The 24031-nt window shown below is 40.9% G+C and overlaps 1 long non-coding RNA gene across 1 annotated transcript in view; it reads left to right on the top strand.

Moving 5' to 3' along the window:
- The first annotated feature begins 6670 nt into the window (after positions 1-6670).
- The window catches only part of LOC138822555 (uncharacterized), a 41478-nt gene continuing 24117 nt past the window's right edge, over positions 6671-24031 (top strand). Inside the window, exon 1 of the long non-coding RNA XR_011370549.1 lies at positions 6671-6702. This is a non-coding gene — a long non-coding RNA (uncharacterized lncRNA). The remainder of the gene's footprint in view (positions 6703-24031) is intronic.

The raw sequence follows: 24031 nt of genomic DNA, 5'->3' as shown, positions 1-24031 counted from the left end.
GCTATTCTGTCTACCACATGATCTTTCCTTGGAAATGGTTGATGTTTTTTGAGAAAGCTGTTAGGGGAGAACAAGCAGCACTGGAGCATAATGAGAACCAGAGCAGCCCTCAGCTCTGCTGTCTGCGTTAGAGACCTGACATCCTTCCATCCTTAGCTCTTAATTCACCCCATGAGTATTTAGATTTCTTCTGTTTGGTGGGAAGTGGATTCACATTATGTATAGATAAAATTTGTTTCAGAAAATGAAGGAAAAAAGTCTTTCTCAGGGCAAATGGACAGTGCCATTCGATCTGTGGTTTTCAAGTTACAATGACAAAGAATGAGTCCTGCAATCAGTCTAGAAAGAAAAAGTGAGAGCGAGAGAGAGAGAGAGAGAGAGAGACAGACAGACAGACAAACAGAGATAGACAAAGACAGAGAGGGGGGAGAAGAAGGAGAGAGAGAGGGAGGAAGGGAAAGAGGGAAGATGAAGGAGGAGGAAGAAGTGAAGGGAGAAGAGGAGGAGGAAAAAGGAATGAAAAGAAGAGAGGAGAAGGAGGGAGAAAAAGAGTGTGGGACTAGAATTTCATGTGCATGGCTGCATGGGGGCTAACTACGGTCTCAGTTCTTTCTCACATGTGTGCGCTGCTCCTGGTGCCATCTGTGTCTCTGCAGTGAGACAGTCTGTGTTGGAGGCTCCCACCTGCAGCTGCAGCTGTTTGCCTGGAGAAGTTTCCCCTGTGCAGGAAACTCCCCCCCCCCCCCACCCCCGCCAGGTCTGTATTGAGAAAAGTGAATCTGCTTGTCTGCATAGAAGCTTTCAAAAAGGACTGTAGAGGACTGAAAAGGAAGAAAGAGTGGGAAGCTGGAGAAGGGAGATCAGTACAGAAGAGGAAGAGATGGGAATTCAAAGGCAAGAAGAGAAAGTAAGATGACAGGAAGAGCACTATCTGACAAGAACAAAAAGAGTAAGCTCAGACAAGAAGTCAGTCAGAAAGGTAAGCTGGTTTTCACAAGTTTTCCTGACAGACAGAATGAAGGGGAAACAACTCAAACCCCCAAACAATGATGCACTACTATCTTTGTATGCAGTAAAAAAAAAAAAAAAAACCTCCTTCAAACTCAGGCATTTCAAGAACCTGTGACAAGAGTATGTATACTTAGAGGAACATCAGGGGGGTGCTGAGTCTAGGCGTTGTGACTGCAAAATCATGTTCTGGTGTGAGTGATGGATGAAGTGGTAGAATAACAATGCCTGCTTGGGCTCATCAGAAATGCATATATAATAGCCATGGAGCACTGTTAACTGCAGACCAGATTAGGACAGAAGGAACCTGGTCTCAGAGGAGTTCACAAAAGCGTCTAGGATCAGTAAGTGGCAGGGCTGTGACTCAAGATGGCTTCTGGGACTTCTGATCTTTGAAAGCAAACTTTGTGAATGGACTGGCCCATCTAATCCTGCTGGGAAATTTTTTTATCCACTTATGCCTGGGGACCCCCCTGGCTTAGACACATACAAAAATTGGGTCTCAGAACTAAGTCCAGAGAATTGTGGTTGAAAGAACACAAACTAGAAAATATAAATTAGGACAGAATTCATATGCATATATTGTATACCCCCTTTACTTATGGGATAATCTACTTCTGAGTCCTTATTTTCTGAATACATTTACCATTTGTGTGTGTGTGTGTGTGTGTGTGTGTGTGTGTGTGTGTGTGTGTGTGTGTGTGTGTGTGTGTGTGTGTGTGTGTGTGTGTGTGTGTAAAATGTTTCAGGAATTCTGACCAAGTCTACGTCTATGTGTAAAGGCTTAGGGTCTTCAGCTCCTGGCCTGGCTGGGCCCATGTGATTATCATTTAGCATTGTTTTCCCTATGTATTGAACAAATCCATGGCATGGGAACTGATACTTAGGTGGCACATTAAGGTATAAGAAGGAAAGCCACCTGCACCCTGCCTTAGGTTCCAGGGGATTCATTGTGTTTGTTTCTGATTGGTTAATCAGAAGGCTGAGCCATTCTAGATGTTGAACCAGGAAATGGTACCTTCAGAAAAGAGTGAGGTAGTGTTCTGAAAACCAAATCTCTAGGGTGCAGTTGACCTAAGGAGTACAAAGCAGCTCAGAGGACAATTCCTTTTATCTTTCTGGCTTTTAAAATGCTACTCATTTCAACTTCATGTCACACAAATCAGCATGGGACAAGTGTCAAGGGTGAACTTGGCCTATGCCTTTAAGCAATCGTGTCTTGAATTGCAGTGACAGTGCCAATCCCTTTGGCATGTTTGTTTATCAAGGTGAGGGAGAATAGACACAGTTAAAACATTTGTCTTTATTTCTAGCTGTAATTTGGCTCAACACCAACATAGGTATCAAAGCTGAGTTAAACATGAGGTGACTGGCCTTACACTAAAAAATAGATTGGATCTGTGAGTTTACTGAGAGGTCCAGTTAAATAAGCTGGTAAGACAAGTTTTGGGAATTTCCATGGAAGATCTTAAAATCAGATAATGACTTTTCAGGTGAGCGTTATATCCAGGGTAAGCTTTATACCCAGTAACATGTTGATTCCTTAGTGTCTTACTCACCAGTGCTATTTATGTTAGGAGTATTCAAAATTTCATTTTAGATCAAATTATCTAGGTATGAATTTATTACTAATTCTGGAATACCTTCTGTATGTGGTGATTATACCTTACCAACTAAGGCAATTATATTGTTGTTGTTATGATTTGAATAAAAAGTGTCCTTCCAAAAGGCCTAGGTGTTGGAAGCTTAATCCTCCGCTGGTAGCACTATTTTGGAGATTCCACAAACTTTGGTGGTGGGACCTCTCTAGAGGAATGAGATCAGTGGGGGCAGGTGTCTTATCCCTGGATTTCTGCTCCCCCCATATATTCCTGCTGCCACCATGTTCTACTCAAAGGTATAGGGCCAAGAACCATGGGCCAAACGCTCTGAAATCATGAGCCAAAACAAATCTTTCCTCCTTTAAGTTGGTTATAGTAAGTGCCTTGGTCACAGTGATGAGAAAATTACCTAAGATAATTGCCTAGCATTTGAGTACTCACTATATGCAGGTACTATGATGCTTTATCTGTTTTTGGACATTTTATTAGCATACATTAATTGTGACATTTCTACACATGCATACAATCTATTGACCATATTCCTTCTATCATTCTCTCTTATATCATGGTTAATCTTGACTGTCAGTTTGATTGGGTTGAAAAACACCTAGCTGATGGTAAACCATATATCTGGGTGTGTCTGAGAGAAATTCCCCCTACCCCCCCCCAGACAATTAGCTAAGGTGAGAAGACCCACTCTTAACGTGGGTAGCATCATCCAAAAGGCTAGAGGCCCAAGGAGAATAAAGGTGGAAGAGAGCGAAAGCTTGCTAGAACACGTGTTCTCCTGTCTGCTTCCTGAGTACCATGAGCTGAGCACATTTGCGCTACAATATGACCTGACCACCCCCCATGCTGCTCTGTTTTGCTACGGATATAGGAGCATAGAACAAGTATCTGTGCACTAAAATCTCTGAAACATCTGGAAAAAAGTCTTTTCCCTTTAAGGTGTTTATATCAGGTATTTGTCAGAACATCAAAAATTAGCACCATAGGCACTCTGCTACTTTCTCATACACATTGCTTTTCTTCTTAGGGCCCTATTTTTTGGAGTGGTATTTAATTTAATTGAAGGGTGTTTAAACAATTATGTAGCAGCCTAGTAACTTGCTTGAGGTCACTAGTAAGATTCAAACCCAGCTTTGTCTGACCTTAAAGGCTGTGCATTTATATACCAGATTTTAAAAGCACATCAGCCCACACTGGAGGCTAAGTCAGGAGGATTGAGAGTTTGAGGTTGGCCTGGGCTACATATTACAGTAGCTTTATACATACTCTCACTGGGTAGCTGAACTCTTCCATTTGGAATTTCAAAAGATTTTAGTATTTCTTTTAGACTTACTTTTATTTCTAAAGACACTTCAGGGCTCTGCACACAATAGTAACTTTTTCATTAGTTCTTGAAAACTGAATGGAGATGAGAAAGATCTTCACGATTATCAACTGCTTAATGTGTATGTTGAAGTTGAAGGAAAGGAATAAAATTAGAAAGCTTGAGAAATGTAATGCATTCCTGTGGACATTGTAAAAAAAAAACAAAACAAAACCGAGGACACGTCTTGACCCAGAAAGAATGGGATAGGGAAGGTGAAGATACTCAAGGTCAATCCTGGTAACTGAATGAATCTAGTTATTTTAAAAATGCAGTGTGACTGATAAGCTAACAATGTGGATTTTCTTAGGTGCCATTGTGACATATTCACTGATACACTTATATCATGACCAGTTATGGTTTTCTCTCTATCACCCACCTGGAAGTCCACACAATGACCTAGTAACAGCTTTTTAATGTTCAATGTCCATAAAAAGGGCCAAAAATGATGGCATAAAGGGCATGGGTTTACTTAGCAGTTGGTGAACTTTGGAGCAAGACAGATGGTGGAGCTGACAGTGCTGTAGGAAATGCTTCCCCCTGTTAGCAAGCCTGTCAAAATGTGCTCCTCTGCTGTAGGAGGTGAGGGAGGAGACATAGGGTTTTTTTAATTGGTGTCTATAATATAACATATGCTGTATGCTTTCCTTATAAGAGATGTAGGTCAAGGATCAACGTGATTTTCCTAAGTGCATTTTGTGATGATTAAAAATGAGGAAACAGCTTCATGATGAAAAAAAAGCACAACATTTTTTTGCAACAATTTCTGAATTTATTATAGCTAACATGTTGACTTCCTCTCTGGAGGAGTTTGGCCACAGGTTGGCCGAAATTGCCACCTACCACTAAATGCAGGTTTCTTTTTTGTCTATCCCGCTTATACACTCTTAAGAGATGATAGTTTCTGTTGTCAATGACTCCACATCCTGTCAACTTCTTCTGTTTTCATCCTTGTTAAACCTTTTATCATTCAGTCTAAACATATAGCTGATTCCTTGAGTCCTTGCTCAAAGCCATATATTACCTCCATCCCATTGTTTCTAGATAGATTGGACTAAGCATTGTATCTAGACATGGAAATATCTTGATTGCTTTTCTGTTTCTAGCTGCTGCTTTATTCAAATCATCCTGGCCATCAGTTGTCTGACAAACTTAAAGCAGGATAATCAAGCAAGTATTCTGTCAGCTTTTTATTGATCTCACTGCCTGTGGCAGCCATCAAACCCCTTCCTGTTCTTTCCATTGACGGTCTTCTATTTCTGAGACATCCACAGACTCTCATCTGCTACTTTCTACACATGGATGCCACTTCCTCCCTTCCGCCTCTGCTCAAGGTTGTCCTTTATTATGAAGTGTCCCTAGAGAGTTAAAGGCTTACATGTTTAATGAAAATGACTCTCTACAGCATTTTTAATTCCTTAGGCACTGAATCGTACCATACAACCAAAAGTGAACATGAAACATTTACCTGTGATTGTGTCTGAAATGCATTTCTCGCCACCAGATAAACTGTTCAGACTTCTTTTGTCTCTATTAGATTATGAAGGTAAATCTTTTAAAAATCACCTTGGGTGGTCCCTACAAAGGAAAGTTCCTGTCATTTACACACTGCAGGGCCATCTTTGCAAAGCACTCTTCCTTCCAAACACTGAAGTCAGAAGGTCTTTTCCCGTGCAGTTTCACCTGGGCTTTTCTTGACGGATTGTGTCAGCCAGCTCAACAATGTGACATCGTTTGTGAAGAGTCTTCTGTGTATGGAAACCATAATTCTAAAAGGTGAGTTTAATAATAGTTCTTTCCCTTTTCTCTACCAATATATTGTGTGTGTGCCAGTCCTGGGGTTTGAACTCAGGGGCTGGGTGCTCCCTGAGCTCTCCCACTGGAGCTCCACACCACTTCCAGCTTTTTTGGAGTGGTTTATTGAAGAGTCTCACGGACTCTCCTGCCTGAGCTGGCTCCAAACTGTGATCTTCTGCTCTCAGTCGCCTAAGTAGTTAGGTTGACAGGCGTGAGCCACCAACGCCTGTCAGGAATGTATTTTTTTCAAGTAGTTATTATTTGGGAGCTACAGTCATATATATGAACTTATCCTTACAATAATTTTGAGATGGATTTTATTATCTTCTTGTTGCAAACTATGAAATCAAGGCTCATCTGGATATTTTGTTTTAGGAAGTCTGTCGGGAAGAGAAGCCATGTAGGAAGCATGATTATCTTCCCATGTATACTATAATGATTCATTTCATTGTTGGAGTATTAAGAAGAATTACCCAGGGCTTTAGTGAAAGTAAACCACTCTATTCCGTTTTGCCTCTTAGTAGGCAAAGCCTTGAAATTCACCCTTCTATAATGATGGCTCTATAACTACAACCTGACAGATGGGCACTTCTTGGGCTGCCATGAGCCTATGGAGAAAAGCCTATCAATGTGTGGGTTAAGTCACTAGTGAACAATCCTCATTCTTACAAAACCAGGTTATACAGCAGCCAGGTGCTAATTCACTTTAGTTTTGTAGTGTTTCCTGGCTGTGTGGCTGCAAAATGTGCACAGGAAACACACACACACTGTGGTTTGACACAGGCGCTCAGGTTGCCGCTGATGAATATGCATAATGGGCTGGTGTTCTTGCCACTTGAGCCTGACTCTCCCTCCATGCACCCCCCCCCCCATGCCCATTTCCTGCCTACCACTTGAAGACGTTCCTTGAGGAGGTTTGAAAAAGTGAGTTGTTTCTCCAATTCTGGAGCCTTTTAATTTCTTTCCCCCTCTGAACAGATGATGACAAATTGCACCCTGATTTATTTTTATTCACCGTGAGTCATTTGCTAGTCTTATTTTATAAATAATATTTTCTACATCTTACTGAAAAGCAGATGGGAAAGTTCATGGAAACTCACCCTCTGGGACAGAGGAAAAGTATGTGGGTCTGGATTGGTAGGATGAAGTCCTGATAAGCAGCCCTGCCATAGGAAATGAACAGATGGCAAATGGCCCTCACAAAGCAGCATTTAGCGAGGGGTTTTCTTTGTTTCAAGAGTGGTTGTTATTCTGCTCTTACTGCGAACTCTGTGTACTCCTCAGAATGCAGAAAACAAGTGAGAAACTCCTTCCTAGTATTCATACAGCAAACCACTGGAGCTGGAGGCTCTTGAACAGTTGGGAGCTATCATCCATGTTCTTGCTCATTGTTATTACATGTGGTCTTTGTGAGAGGAAGTGGGGGAGGGGAGAGGAGCCCTGAGCCTTGTGTAAGCCAAGAGGCAGAGAGCTCCAGAAACCCACGTGGTGAACAGCCTGCTCGGGGGAAATGCCAGCATGTGTTGCTCCCCAATTTGGCATAGAGAAGCAACTCCTGTTTGACATACTTCATGCAGCAGACAAGGAGTCGCAGGGGTGGTTTCTCTGTTCGAGCAGTAATGAATGAGGAATGGGCAAATGGAGGTTGCTATGCAGTTGTTTTGCTGTTGATAGGGGAACAATGCCAGGCAGTACTTGAATGCTGAGAACAATTTCATTTTTCTGTGGAAGTCCTGCCTTTCCATAAAAGAGCCTACCCTAAAAAGTGTTTTCCTTAAATAACAATAGTTAGGGAGAAAGAGCAGCTTGTAGATAGGCTGCTCTTATTTCTCTGGCTGGAAATCCCTCTGAGATGTTACTTATGAAATCCAGCTTGCCATAAATCACTGATTTATTTCTTCCTCCTCTTCCTCCTTCTCCTCCTTTTTCCCCTCCCCTCCTCCTCCTCCTCCTCCTCCTTCTCCTCTTCCTCCTCCTCCTCTTCCTCCTCCTCCTCTTCTTCTTCTTAGTCCTGCTCCTCCTCCTCTTTTTTCTCCTCTTCTTTCTCCTCTTCCCCCCTCGCCCCTCCTTCTTTTGGTGATACCTAGGTTTTAAACTCAGGGCATTGCATTTACTAAATTGATGATTTTCTATTGCTGAAGAATGCCTCTAGCCCCCTTTTGTTCTGGTTATTTTTAGGATTGGTTCTCAATTTCTGTCAGGCATACTCTGACTTGGACTTTGACTTACCTATTGTAGGATTCTTATAGTTGTTGGGAGCACATGTATGGGCTACTACATTTATCTTCTCTCTGTGAGACAGAGTCTTGAGGATTCTCTGTTTTGGAACTGAGATCCTCTCCATCTCAGCCTCCTATGTCCATAGATACAGGTTGGGAGGGGTGTTATAAATTTTTCTGCCTAGCCTGGCTTAGAATCAAGATCCTCCCCTTCCCAGCCCTCCAAGGAGGTTCTAAAGAGTGAGCCAACCATAAGGCTCCAGTTGTCTATTTTGTTTCCAATATGAATCATATTTTTTCTATATAACATCCATACTTATAAAATTGCCCAGAACTATTTTTTTTGGCATTTGAAGACCATTATTTAAGATGTGATAGTTTGGTTTCATCATTAAATACTGAAATAATGAGGTCAAAGTGAGGTTAACAGGGGGTGGGAAAGGAAGGGAAGGAGGAAGGAGTAGACAGAGGGAAATGCAAGGAAAGAAGGTTTGGAAGAAAAGGTTATCCATGGGGGTCTTAACTAAGTGGGGTTATTGACTGAAATAATTTGTCTGAGCTAAACTTTTAAAAAATAAGTTCTTATTTTGTTGATTCAACAAATGCCTTTCAAGAGTGTATACTTCCTTAGTAAGCAGATGAACAAAACAGCATTTGGCCACCACTGAATAATAGATACTTCCTTCCATTGTCTAATGATTTTTGCAGCCCATATTCTACCTCTAGTGCCACTGAAAAAAGTTAGAGTGCCTGTGACTTTTATGAACACAAGTTTGTTTGATGACAAATTTATGGGTTTTGTTTTCCCATGGCTTTCCTGGGTGACACAAATTAATGCAAAGTTTTAGAAGCATGCTTTGTTGCAGTCATAGAACTCACTGCCCCTCCAAACCTTAGCATCCCCTGGGGGACCCAGTTGCTTAGGCTCTTACTCTCTCCTCAGCCCATGGGTGTCTCAAGGACAGGGCCTGGATCCCTGAAGAATGGCAACCTAGTCGGAACTTAGTATCTGTAGGAAGAAATCAGTGTTGCCCAAAATATCTTTGTTTACATATACTGATTTTTTAGACTTCTATTTTTATGGAATTGGATTCTAAGATTAGGCTGGTTGGCTGAAGTCTATATATATTTTAATTTTCATAGTTTTTTGTTTGCTTTCCAAAAAAAGCTGAAGCAATTCTTTCTCCCATATTCTCACTTGTAATAGGTTTTATTTTTTAAGTTTTTGCCAATTTAATAGTTATAAAGATTGTTTAAAATGTTATTTTGCTAGCTATTCATAAGCCTGAGTATCTTCCTGTCTTTGTTGGTCTGTGAATTAACTTTTATATATTTAACCCACTTTCACACAAAATTTGTGTGCATGTACATATTTGTGTGTGTATCCATATATATATATACCCATATATATATATATATATATGGGTATATATATATATATATCCAAAAAGTATAAATATATATATATATATATCCAAAAAGTATAAAGCTCTTTTTATTTAAAACTCAGATTCTAGGTAATTCCAGACCTGTATCTTATTAGAAATGTTTAGGCATATATAAATGAAAATGAATGCATAAATATCTAACTAAAGTGTTGTTTTAAAAACATGAAGTTTGATAGCTGCCTATGGTAATCCTCATTTTCTTTCTTTCTTTCTCTTTCTTTCTGTTACTTTCTCTCTTTCTTTCTTTCTCTCTCTCTTTCTTTCTTTCTCTTTCTTTCTTTCTTTTTCTCTTTCTTGCTTTCTCTCTCTTTTCTTTCTCTCTCTCTTTCCTTCCTTCTTTCTTTCTTGCTTGCTTGCTTTCTCTCTTTCTTTCTTTCTCTCTCTCTCTCTCTTTCTTTCTTTCTCTTTCTTGCTTTCTTTTCTTTCTTTCTTTCTTTTTTTTATTTTTGGCTGTCGTGGGGCTTCAGTTTTGGGCCTGGGAGCTGTCCCTGCACTCAACTCAAGGTGAGCGCTCTACCATTTGACCATAGCACCACTTCCAGTTTTGTAGTGCTTAATTCGAGATAAGAGTTTCACAGACTTTCCTGCCCGGGCCAGCTTTGAACCACGATTTTCAGATCTCAGCCTCCTGAGTAGCTAGGATTACAGGTGTGAGCCACCGGCACCCAGCTTGTTACTTTCTGTTACTTTTCAAGTAATAAACTTGGATTTCACTTGAAATCATCACTAACTCTGACATTAGGTGAGGACTATAGTACTGAACCATGGGAGGGTTGGTAGGCAGACCAAGTGGCCAATACCTGGTGAAATGGTATTGGAATAATGCTCATGGTAGAGTTGTATTAGCTGTCCTGGAGACCTTAATGTTCTCGATACATGCAAGGAAGCTGAGAAGATGAACTCATTCAAGGCTGGGGCTTTGTCAAACAATGAAGGGCAAGATACTAGACAGAATGATAGAAATGATGAGTTAGAGGAACCCAACTAGGAGGGGAAAAGGTGAAGAAAGGGAAAGAAAGAAATTAAGGCCTAGATTTTTGTGAAGACAAAGTCGTAATGGGGTGTATGGAGAGTAGGTTGAAGAGGAAAGAAACATGATGGGGAAGAAAAATGCCTTTCTACAGGTGTCAGAGATCAGGCAGTCCCAAGGAAGGAAAGGATGGCTGAGATTGTAGGTAGCTGAGTGCACAGAGGAGCTATACCCTTTGAGAGCTCAAGAAAGGTAAGGGGGCTCTTGGGCATTGGTTACATTGTCACTCAAGTTTCAGGCAAAGAATAACTGTTTTGGGGCCAGGTATCACAGTTTTCAGTGACAGGAGGCACTAGGAGACTCTAGGCCACATTGATAAAATAAGATGGAAGAAGAAAAAGAAATTAAATGTGTAGGAATGTGGGAGGAAAAGGTTAATGTAACACAGTAATGCTGACTGGCACCTCAAATTGGAAAGAAGGGATTTCAATGAGAAGTGAATGTAGGATTGTGAATTTTTGGGGGGTATAATTCTCTGTTATTCTTAAGCGGTATATAAAAATGAAAGTTGCAAGAAATTCAAATCCATTCATTAGTTGAGCTTACCCCTAAGATAAAACCTGGAAGATCACAGTAGGACTTTCTGAACCTCACAGATGACCTCACATGTAAAAGGGGCAGGATTCTAGAAGGAGATGTAGTCGCTTGCCAATTCCAATTCCAGTAAGGCATTCTTAGAATACCTTGGAGTGGATTTTTGGTCTCCTAAGGATTTTGCTTTCAAACTATCACCAGGGCTAACTCATAAAGCTCTTTGAGTTTTCCTACTGAACCATGTTTCATAAGTTGTAGCCTGCATGGTGGTAGAAATACCTGAATTTCACCTGTGGGACTTTGATTCCTCATGGACTTTACCTTCCACATAAAGAAGAATTCTGTGCCTTGTCTTGAGAAATGAAATAAAAATACCCCCTTTGTCTGAGTAGTTATATGCCATGGTTAAACATTAGGCAGTTTATTGGCATATTCCTGACTTGCAGGACCCTAGACCTCTTACAGAAAGCTGCAAGGAGCAGCTGGGACACATGCGAACTAGCATATGTGAAATCTGTGGTACCCCCAGCAAAGCACATCTCAACACCACCCAATTAGCACAGGGCTGTAGCCACAGTGCTGAGCAACAATGCTGGGGAAAGCTTAGCAGGGAAGCCTCTCAGACATTGCATAAATGCACAAGACATAGAAAGAATTCACAGCAGGCAGGCAAATTATGTATGGTATTGCAAGGGTGAAAGGAGATTTCTTCAAACCCCCTGGTGTCTGTTACTCTGTCCTAGTGTTTGGACATATGGAGATACCATTCCCATTAAACTAGCAAGATGTGTCAGAAGACTTGGACTCCCTTAAGAACATGTTGTGAGAAAGGCTGCCACATCCTCCAATTATGCCTTCTGCCTAAGTGCCATGCCACATCCATGTCTGGAACAGGAATGAAATTTGGAGAACCGCTTAACGAATTCTCAGTATTGTTTTTTATTCTTTGTTTTGTGCAAACCACACTCAACATGCCATTAGCAGCTTCCTCTCAGCTCAAGGAGATAAAGGTCTGGAAGAAGGACTTGTTGGCTAACTTGATCCCTAATGGAACTCTTCCTTAGGGAGGGCTAGGTTTGGTTTAGAGCAAAAACCCTTCTTGAGCCCATGCTATGCTTTGTAACTAAACTTCAAACATTTTTCTCTTTTATTATTCCTTTGGCAGAAATTATATATCATCCTCTTGTTCATAATAGCATAAGCTCAGAGGGATGTTTTGTGCTTTTATTCTTTTATCTTACAGAGGAAAATTAGCAACAAAACAAACAGTCAAAATCTAGTAAGAACAGGCAGGTGTGGGAGGTGCCCATCCTCGAGTTATAAACAGCAGTACCTTCCTTTTCTTGTAGAAATCATTTGGTGTCATGATTTTTTTTGAAGTAGAAGAAACTGTTGAGAGTAGAAAAGGGTGTGTGTGGGTGATGTGGTTGCTTGGCAACTGGGAAGCTTCCGGCTGATGTTCTGAATTGAAAAGAGGAAAATAGGACAGCAGGGAATAACTGAATGGGGGAAAAATGAAAGGGAGGAAAGCACATGTGATGAGAGGGGTTAAGAGGAAATGGAAAATAAAACAGTAAGAGAAAAGCATGAAAATGGATGTGCTAGGTACTTCAAACCTACATCTATGTGGTTTAGGACTATGAATTTAAAATAATTAAGGAGGCAGAGATAACGGGAATAAAGGGAAAATAGGCCAAAAGGTGTGAAACCATCTACGGTGGACATTGCAGGGCAGCGGGATAAAATGCTGCAGTGTTGTTAACTCACCACTTGAAGCTAGGCTCTTTCATGGTGTCTGAGGCAACAAGGTGGTCCTGAGGACAGGTGGCCAGGACAAACACCGCACCACACAGTGTGGTTGGGCTGCTCACAGAAGAAAGCAGAAGGTAGGGGTATCCAGAAATATTGTTATAACATTTTTAGACTAGCCACGACCCTTTAAAGTGACCCCAAAATAACTGTGTAGGATCTTTAATACTACAAAGCCCGACCCAAAAGAGAAACCCCAGGAGAATTGAATGCATTTTAGGCCCCCAAATTTGTAATTCCACCTTTGTTTCCTCCATACAACTTATTGCCCTGTCAAAGCACAGCGTAGGTCCATACGTATTTCTTAGGGAAGCTATGCCCTGACATTCTCCCTGTGCCTTTTCCATGGTGGTTACGTGATACCCAGTAGACTTGACTTTCCTTATTTATATTACATAGGAGGTACAGCTCTCTTCTATATTTTTCTCTTAAAAGGGCAGCCGAGCTCTCTGGCCCATCCTCCTTTTTTGATCATTCACATATCAATAAAAAAGTTCTGAGTATGTGCTTAACATACAAACATGTTGAGTCATAAATTATATATGTGGGGGCTGGGAAGGTGGCTCAGTGGTAGAGCCTTTCCTTGCATGCCTGAGGTCTTGGGTTCCATTCCTCAGCACCACATAAGCAAAAAGAAAAAAAAAGCCGAAGTGGTGCTGTGGCTCAAGTGGTAGAGCACTAGCCTTGAGCTGAAGAGCTGAGGGACAGCGCCCAGGCCCAGACTTCGGGCCCCACGACCGGACCCCAAAAACAAAACAAAACATAAATTATATATGTGAAATATCCAAAGAACTGTGGGTTTTTAGAATATATATATAGATAGATAGATGAAAAGGAAATTTGACTGGTTCAGGCTCCCTCATGAGCTCAAGATTCCAAGGAAGGGAGAGCTGAAATGGCTAAGACCTCTGGAGATGTCTTCAGAACTCACAGACATGTCTGTAACACTGTCCATCGAAGCAAGCTGAAAGGCCAGCTCAATTTTAAGAGGTAAGGAAGTAGTCTCCATACACAGGGCACCACGCACTACATAAAACTACATGAACTACGTACTTCTTCCTTATGAATGGAAATCTCAGTTTGGGTCATGTGTCCAGTTTAGGATATACTTCAGAGGTAAATGTGTATTTGCTTGGGCCATCATGCTAATTTCTTACCCCCTGCTTCTAGAATTGCTTAGGAGGTCAATTTTGAAAACCCATTTTGTACATGCCATTTCCACAGGACTGTTATTGATGCTGAGATAGTAGATTACTCTTAAAGAGAGGAGAAAGATTCCATGACTATGGGTTGCATGGTTTTTCTCCTATTGACCAAAACAGGGAAGTATGCTCTGGGGGCCACTTCAACAATCGCTTGTTGTTCTCACTTGAGGACCAAGCTATCAGAGAGGACAGAACAAAAGAATTATGGCAAAACAAGGCCAGAGCCTGCATGTACTACTTCCAGAGCCTCCCATTCTTCTACAGTTCTTACTATGCTATCTCCACGCCAGTTTTATATGGGTTCAATTTTCTTTTTCTTTTTTTATTGTCAGTTGTGGGGCTGAGCTCAGGGCCTGGGTACTGTCCTTGGGCTCTTTTGCTCAAGTCTAGCACTTTACCATTTTAAGCCACAGAGTCACTCTTTCTTTTTAGGTGGTTAATTAGATATGAGAGTCTTTCCTGCCTAGGTTGGCTTTGAACTGTGATCCTCAGATCTCATCCTCCTGAGTAGCTAGGAGTACAGGCATGAGCCACTGACATCTAGCTGGGTTATTTAATTATTTATTATTTATAGCTAAACTAATCTCTCTATCTGGTGGCATTGTAGCTGTCTGGTCTGAGGCATCTTGTCTTAGTACTATCACCTGAATGATACTGAGAATAGTTTTACCAGGCAAGTCATTTTCTCCCATATTCCATGTAAATACCCAATTTGCCTAGCATCATTTGTGTAGAGGTTATCTTTTCTCCAACGTGTGTTTTTGGCATGTTTGTGGAAAATCAGTTGGCTGTAGTTATGTGGGTTTATTTCTAGAACCCCTATTTTATTCTACTGGCCTCCATGTCTATCTTTGTGCCAACATCATGCTAGTTTTGTTACTATAGCTCTGTTGTATATTTGAAGTCAGATATCATAACACCTCTTATAGCACTATTTTTTTTGCTCAAGATTGGTAAGACAACCTTTTTTTTTTTTTAACAGTACTGGAAATTGAACTCAGGCACTCTCCACTTAGGCCTTACCTGCACCCCTTTTTGTGTTGGTTATTTCCAATTATAGGGCCTTGCTTCATGCCCAGGTCAGCCTGGGCTATGATTCCCCTGCTTGTTCATCATCATGTTGTTGGGGATGACAGGTGTGACAGGTGTGTGCACCAGTGGACTCAGCTTTTTTGCTCCCACCATAGCTGGAATAACAGACACTTAACACCATGCCCAGCCATATAGCTGGGATGGCATTTCCTGAACTTTTACTATGCCCAGGCTTGCTTTGAACTGTGATCTTCTAATCTTTGCCTCCCAAGTAGTTGAGATTACAGGCTTGAGCTACCACTCCTGGCTCCAGCCATTCTTAGGAGGAAATACAGTCAACATGACTGCCTAGATTCATTCATTCATTCACTTCCTAGAATACAAATGCAGGCAACCTTTTCTAGAGCACAAAGACACATGGAGGAGCTGAAGTTCCATTCATAAGAAAAAAAGAATGGCTATGGGACTGACAACCAATGTAATGAAATGACTGTGGGCCTTTTTTTTTTGAGCCTACATGGCTACCTCTCCAACCTCCTGTCACCAATCTTCTAGAATATTCTTTCCACTTCCATGTCAATATAACCAAGCCATTTGGTACTGTCTATCACCCTATCTCTTTCCAGGAAAAGGCCAAGAAGATTTGTTACTCAGAGTCCTACACACAGAAAGAATTTTCTCTCTTTATCTTTACATTGGACTGAATGGAATGGAGTCGGACTGCGGCTCTCTGTCAAACTTACTTTTTCATGATGCCAATTTACTACACTAAGCTACATATAAACTGTGCTAGCCTTTCTTTTTCTTAACTGGTGATTAGAGAAGGGTTTGTACAGTGTTAGTAGTTGCAGAGGGAGAATGAGGCCTAACTAGGAACACTAGGAAGATGAGCCTTTAGCATGTGAAACTTAAGCTTGCGGGACTTGCTCAGATACGCTCACTCATATACTATTTCCACTTGGATGTGTCTGACTTTATAGTTGGGCAGATCAGATAACATCTAGTTCATGACAAGCAGCTTATATTTCAGAGTCACCTGGTTTCTCTCAGGTTCCACTGGCAAGCCACGTACTATTCCTCCAGAGAAGAATGGCTACTCACCGAAGAAGGGCTAACAGTGATGTGAATACTAACATGTTTGCTGTGAGCCTTGTACTCCTATAGTATAGTAGAGTTTGAAAGCAATTCATATGCAAAGCATATAAAACCCATATAGCATATGCAATGCTGAACAAAAAAAATGCAACACTGAAGTCATCACAATACTTGACTTCAAATTGTACTACAGAACCATAGTAACAAGAACAGCCTGATACTAGTACTGGAACAGACATAAAGACCAGAGGAACAAAATAGAAGATAAGAAACAAAACCAAATAACTATAGCTATTTGATCTTCAACATAGCAGCCCAAAGCTTATGCTGGAGAAAAGACAACAACTTCACCAGACGGTTCTGTGAGAGCTGGTATTTGCATGTGAAAGTGTGAAACTACTCCCTTATCTCACACCTGTACAAAAATCAACTCCAACTGGATCAAAGATCTTAACGTAAGCCCTAAATCCTGAAAACTACTACAGTAAAACATAGGAGAAACACTGAAAGATATAGACATAGTTCTTTCTTTCTTTCTTTCTTTTTTTGGGGTCCAGTCGTGGGGCCTGAACTCTGGGCCTGGGTGCTGGCCCTCAGCTCTTCAGCTCAAGGCTAGCGCTCTACCACTTGAGCCACAGCACCACTTCCGGTTTTTTTCTTTTTGCTTATGTGGTGCTGAGGAATTAAACCCAGGGCCTCAGGCATGCAAGGCAAGCACTCTACCACTGAGCCACCTTCCCAGCCCCATAGTTATTTATTTCTAAACAGGACTCTAATAGCCCGGCAAATAGGAGGAAAGAATGGATGAATGGGGCTATATCAAATAAAAATGTTTCTGTACATCAAAAAGGAACAATGATCAGAATCAAGAGACAGCCCACAGAAAGGAGGCAAATCTTGCCAGCTATTCAGCAGATAAAGAATTCATATCCAGAATATATGAAGAGCTTCTCTGAAATATCAACAAAAATTATTGCTTCCCCTATTACCTGTCACCACCATATACCCACAAATCAGTTTACAATAGAAGCTGGACCCACACTGTAGCTTCTAATAATCCATTTACAAATCATTTGCTTTTCATTTCTGCAACTGTGCACCCTGCTAAATTAAAATTTTAGTGATGCTTCACTAGAAGATACAGGGGTCCACTGAATTAGAAACTAAAAATGCCATTTAACGTGCTTGTATCTTTTTTTTTTTTTTTTTTTTTGGGTCCGGTCGTGGGGCCTGAACTCTGGGCCTGGGCGCTGTCCCTCAGCTCTTCAGCTCAAGGCTAGCGCTCTACCACTTGAGCCACAGCGCCACTTCCGGCTTTTTTCTTTTTGCTTATGTGGTGCTGAGGAATCGAACCCAGGGCCTCGAGCATGCAAGGCAAGCGCTCTACCACTGAGCCACCTTCCCAGCCCCTGCTTGTATCTTTTTTAAGCCACTCCGTAAACAGGAAAAAACGCTTTAAGCTATTGGCTTGAATAGGCAACTGTCTATAGAGAGTAATAATGATTAGGGGCAAGAAAGAATATGAATGGGACAAAGAGGATCTCTTGGGACACCTTTCATATTACTATGTTGATACATGCTATGTGAAATTATATCGCCTTCTTTAGGACAGTGCCTCAATTTTGTAATTTGTCTCCTAATTGCCTCTGTTTCTGATTTCATATGTGTATGGTAAGCCATATATATATATATATATATATATATATACATATATATATATATATATATATATATATATATATAGGCTTTATTGCTTATTTCACTGTAAGGAATAACAACAACAGCTTTATAAAACTAGGACCACAGAAGCCAAGAGTGGATGGATACTTTCTTTCTAATGCTTCTCCAGCTTGGGTCTCTTCTCTAGACTCAAATAATAGACTTTGAAGGTGAGCTAGTAGGATCAAAGTTCAAGGTCAGTTTAGCCAACAAAATCACTGAGACCCTATCTCAGAAAACAAACCAGAGCCAAGCCCAGCAGCTCAGTGCTATAATCCTTGGTACATCAGAGGTGGATTGGGGCATTGCAGTTTGATGTTGTCCAGGGCAGAAACTTTGGCAAAATTCAGACTCAACCATTGGCTGATGTGGCACATGCCCACATCCCAGCTATGAGAGAAGCACAATGATGTGATGGGCCATGCTAGGACTGGCCTGTTACCTCTGGCATGCAGGAAAGCACAGTGGGAGGATCAGTTTAGGCTGGCCCCAGCATGAAGGAAGACTCTATTTCCAAAACCAGCCAAGACAAAAAGTATTGGCAGGGAGGTTCAAGTGGTAGAGTGCCTGCCATAGAAAGTTTGAGGCCCTGAATTCAAATTCCAGTACACTCATAAGGAAAGGGGGCTTGGACCATATGGCTGTTTGTCCCAGCTTCACAGAAGGTGGAGGTAGGAGGATTATGGACTTAAGCTGGTCTAGGCAAAAGCATGAGTCCCTGTGTGAAAAACAAACCAAAGCAAAGACACATGGGATTTCTAGTTAATAAGCACATGATAAGCCTATTAATTGGGTTCAAACCCCAAAACTGTAAAAACAAACAAATAAACAAAAAACATAGACTTTGACCTGGGAACCAATTTTGCCGAAAAGAGAAAAGAGTGATGGTAACAATGTCCAGTTCCTAAGGCTGGTGTTGCCAGTCCCATCTCCAGTGGTATCCAACATGTAGTACCAACCACATCGACTGTCAACATGTGGTATCTGATGCCAAGGTGCATCAGGCTCAGGGTCCACACAGACCTGTTTTGTGTTGCTTTTTCATCACTGTGACCAAAAGGCCTGAGAGAACCACTTGGAGGAGGAAGGTTTTCAGTTGGCTCATGGTTTTTCAGAGGTCATGACAGGGACAATTTAGTGGAGAAGGGTAATATAGTTTACCTTATGGTAGCCAGCAAGCTTAGCAAAGGAAGAATACTGTGTCCATGCTGTATGAGATAATCTCCTTTTCCTGATCTTTATCATGATCATTACTGCTTTCACTTGGCATGCTGGGTGAATGACCGGAGCTAACCTATCACCCCAGGACTCGGCTTTTGGCCTAAAACTCTGGTTTCAGTGCTTTCCCCTTACTCGTCCCTGTTTTAGAGAACCAAACCAGAGACTTAAAAGGTTTTTACTATTGTACTAACATTACTTATGAATTATATATGCAGGCTGCATATAAGATCCCTCTGTAGCCAGCCTGCAGAGGGATCTCTGCTTTCCTTCTTCCCCATCTCAATAGCTGGGGTCTCAGAAATCCCTCCTGCAGATCCATTCATTATTTGTTAGACCAGTCCTAATCTGGACTATGAATTTAAATAGACCAACTTCATGTGGCTTGCCATGTGCTGGGTGTGGTTGTGGGTACTGAGGACACAGCTTGGACAAAGTCTGGGCGTTAGTGGCGCTTCCTTTCTAATGATTTCTGTCCTTGCATGCCAGCAAGTCCCAGATGCTCCCTCCTGTCGGTGTGTCTACGTTTGGTATCATTTCCTCCCCACTGGTCTAGCTTGCTGCCATCTGTACCCTGAGTCTGAAAGTATAGTAGCAAATCTAAACAGATCTATTAAAGAATTTGGGCAGACATCTGATTTGATACTTTCATGTAATTGGTGTACTAAATACATGCTTTCTTTCATGGAATAAAATTCAAAGTTTCAAAGTAGTCACTGGGGGAAGAACCTCTTGTTGGTACAGGAGATTGTAGGATGGAGTGTGTGTGTGTGTGTTACGAACTCAGGATTTTGTGCATTGCTAAGCAAGTACTCCTTTACCTAATCCAAGGTTATTCTTTTTTTTTTTTTTTTTTTTTTTTTTTTGTCGGTCATGGGGCTTGAACTCTGGGCTTGGGCATCATCTCTCATCTCTTCAGCTCAAGGCAAGCACTCTACCACTTTAGCTACAGTACCACTTCCAGTTTTCTGGTGGTTAATTGGAGATAAGAGTCTCATGGACTTTCCTGCCTGGGCTGGCTTTGAACCATGATCTTCAGATCTCAGATTCCTGAGTAGCTAGGATAACAGGCATGAGCCACCAGTGCCTGGCCCAAGGCTATTCTTTAAGTCTCAACTCAGCCCTGAACACTGTCCTTGGAGATGATCTTAGTGATCATATCACCTGCTTACCTTAGAGGACAAAGACTAATGGCCCGTTTCCACTGCTTTCTCTCATTTAGGAGAACATGCTTCTTCTTCCTACGCCATTTAGTTCAATAAGCACACACTCAATGCCCAAATTAAGTTTAATAAATGTTAGAAAGTTTAAAAAATGACAAAAAATACTCAAACAGGAGCATGAAGCTAAATAATCAAATCACTAGGCCTCTTTGAGCACAAATAAAAAAAAAGTTCTCTCAAACTTACCTAAGAAAAAAATGTAAGTCTTTGGCTAATACGCCTGAAAAGACAGATCTTGTCTGCTTCAGGCATGGCTGGACAAAGAGTCAAATGACACTATGTGTCCTTTTCCGTTTGACAGGACTTTTTGCCATGTCTTCCCTCCCCCACGCCCCCGTCTCTCTCTGTCTCTCTGTTTTATGCCAATTTTTCCTCTTTTTCATTTTTTTCACTTGTCCTCTTTGTTTTTCCTTTTTAATGAGGCAATTTTCTTGGAAAATGCTCTATTTTGGCAAAAACATCCACCAGTAGCTTGGATCTATGGTAAAGTATGGCGATCTCAATGAAAAGACAAAGATGTAACTTCACCCTCAGAGTTCTAGAACAGCTACCAATGCTAACTATGATTTGCCTTGCTTGGCTCCTGGAAGCAATCCTGACTCCAATGGACATTTAGTAATAAATGACCGCCCCGGATGATGTGCCCATTCTTGTGGAAGGGGAATTGGTATCTTGGCACTGACAGTCCCACTAGGAACAGAGGAATATTTCATTAAGAGAGAGAGCTTCAAGACATTCAAAGAGCTTCAAGGCATTCATTCTCTTGGGTATAAAGGAACAGAAGAGTATTGTAATTAGATATGATTCTTGTATCATGGAATTGTATACTCAAAATGGTAAAAAATAAAAATAAAAAGATAAATTGTCTAAAATATTTAAATTTTACTCCAGCAACATTGCTAATATATATATATATATATATATATATATATATATATGTGCTTAACTCTAAATTTAGAACATACATCTTCTAAGTATGTGGACCATTAGTGTTCAGAGATCTTGGTGTGACCTGTGGCTTTACCTCCCACCCCCCAATCATTCCCCTTGTGCTAGAGAACACCAAGTTGCCCTGGCCTTCAAGGGTCACCCAATGGCCCACTTTGGAAATGGATTGTCTTTCTTAATTTTTTTGTGTGTAGGTTATAGAGCTTGAACTTAGAGCCAGAGTGCTGCCTCTGAGCTCCTTTGCTCAAGTCTAGCTTCTGCCACTTTGAGCCACAGTGCCACTTCTGGCTTTCTGGTGGTTAAATGCAAATAAGAGTCTCACAGGGACTTTTTAGCCCAAGCTAGCTTCGAACTCAGATCTCAGCCTCCTGAGTAGGTAGGATTTCAGGTGTGAGCCACCAGTGCCTGGCTGGAAATCGGTTGTCTTAATGTTTCTTCCTTTCTCAGACACATCCCATGCATTTTGCATTTCCACCATTTTCAGAACTCTTGTTCTGCTTAGCTATATTCTTCAAGAAGCTTCTTTGTTATTTTCCAACTTAGGCATTCCTCCCCCTCCCTCCGCTTTATTTCTCTGGCACGTGCCAACTGTCTTCAAATCATTTCTCTCCGTTTTTTTTTTTTTTTTTTTACTCTTTCTCCCATTTGTTCCTCTTAATTTCTTCACTGTTGTCCATCTCCCTCTCTCTGTATTACTTTTGTGTCTACCAAGAAGAGAGACAATCCTGGGAGAACAGGATGGATTTACCAGAGGAGGAAGGCAATACAACTGTATTTTTAAATTGTTTCATTATGAATGAAAATATTATTGCAAAAAACTATTTTTTATTGGGCTGACCCAATAAAAGGAACACTATTTAATGCATTACTTCTGTAGGGGGGAGAAAGAATGTCTGAATTGGGTGTAGTAGCATATACCCATAATCCTAGTATTTGGGAAACTGAAGTAGGAATATTACAGACTTGAGGTCAGGGTTGGCAGCATAGTGAAATCCTATCTCAACAACAACAACAACATCAGTAATGATGATGATGATGATGATGATGTCTAAATTCCAAGAAGTGGGTATTTTTGTTTATTAATTGACTTTATGTAACTTGTTTTAAATATGTTTGTTTTTTTTTTTCTTTCTTTTTGCTTTTTTAATTCAGGGCCTCATGCTCACTTGATTTGTTTGTCAGGCTGGTGTTCTACTACTTTACCTATGCCTCTAGCCTGGCTTTTGCTGGTTGTATTTGGAGACGGGGTTTCAAGGACTTTTCCATCTGGGCTTTTTTCAAACCTAGATCCTCCATATCTCAGCCTCCTAAATAGCTAAGATTATTAGAGTGATCTATTGTGGCTGTAAATATATGTATGTCTTTTAAAGTGCTGTATTATAATTGTCCCATTAGTCCATCTCTTATGTTGTTGTTTGGTCTACCTTCCTTCCTTCCTTCCTTCCTTCCTTCCTTCCTTCCTTCCTTTCTTCCCTCCTTCCTTCCCTTCCCCCCGCCCCTCCCCCACACCCCAAGTGCTGAGAATTGGACCCCAGGTCTGGTGATTGCTCAGCATATACTGTATCATTGAATTACACTGTCCAGTCTGTCTTCTGTTATAATCTCAAAAACCAAAGGAAAATTATAGAACTAAATTTCCCCTTCCATAGAAAAGATAACAGATTCTTTGTTGTTGTTTTTCTTTTTTGTAAAAAAAATTCCTTTCACATGAAAAATACAATACTGGAAAGAATTGGCATGGTAACAGTCTCTATTGTCAGAGTTATTTCTTGTTTACAATGATGCAAGAAAACAAGATTCTAAAGCTGGGCACTGGTGGCTCACGCCTGTAATCCTAGCTACCCAGGAGGCTAAGATCTGAGGATTGAGGTTCAAAGCCAGCCCAGGCAGGAAAGTCCATAAGATCTTATCTCCAATAAACCATTAGGAAACCGGAAATGGTGCTGTAGCTCAAGTGGTAGAGCGCTTGCCTTGAGCTGAAGAATGCAGGGACAGTGCCCAGGCCCAGAGTTCAAGCCCCAAGACGGACAAAAAAAAAAAAAAAAAAAAAAAGAAAGCAAACAAGATTCTAAATTCTATTAACATTCAGCTTACAGGACATGAGGACTACACATCAATAATGGCCTGTTCTGTGAGATTGTGTGGTTGTAGGTTACCCTTATTCCCGTCATACGGAAGGTGATGCCATACAGAAAGGCATGGCAGGAAGAAGCTGGTCAGCCCTGTTGGGAGGAGCTGTGCAGGAAGAAACAATGCCAAACGTTCATTTCCTGCAGGGCATTCATTCCTTAAGCAATTTCTATGAAGCTCTGAAATATCTATAAGCTTTAGCCTGCCTAGGTGATAAGCCCCAACAATGAAAACCAATATAATAAAGAGCAGAAGCTCTGTAAAAATGCAGGGTGGGAGTTTTTTTAAAGATAGGACCTCAGGAAATATCTCAGCAGAAAGGATTTTATGTTTTGATTTTTAATCACTATTTTTTTTTTAAATAAGCTGCCATAGAAAAGGGTGTGAGTTTGTTTCTGTTTAGTTCCCACTTCCTGTGTAAGTCATTTGGGATGGATGTGCAGTGCAGATATGAAATCATTTGGAAAAAAAACAAACAAAAAGAAAATGTTATTATGAAAAATTAAGCATGAATTTTTCCACATAGTGTTTTGAAAGGGAAGTCAGTATGGAAAGATGAAAAGGCACGTCAGTAATGTAAGACACTTTGGTTCCTGCATCTAATCTCCCTCTGAAAGAGAGCTCAGCCTTGAGAAAAGTATCT

Source organism: Dipodomys merriami, unplaced genomic scaffold (genome assembly GCF_024711535.1).
Source record: "Dipodomys merriami isolate MVZ:Mamm:240054 unplaced genomic scaffold, mDipMer1.0.p SCAF_112, whole genome shotgun sequence".
NCBI classification, from domain to species: Eukaryota; Metazoa; Chordata; class Mammalia; order Rodentia; family Heteromyidae; genus Dipodomys; species Dipodomys merriami.
Note: the sequence above shows the minus strand (reverse complement) of the source record. Positions and strands in the feature narration are given on the sequence as shown.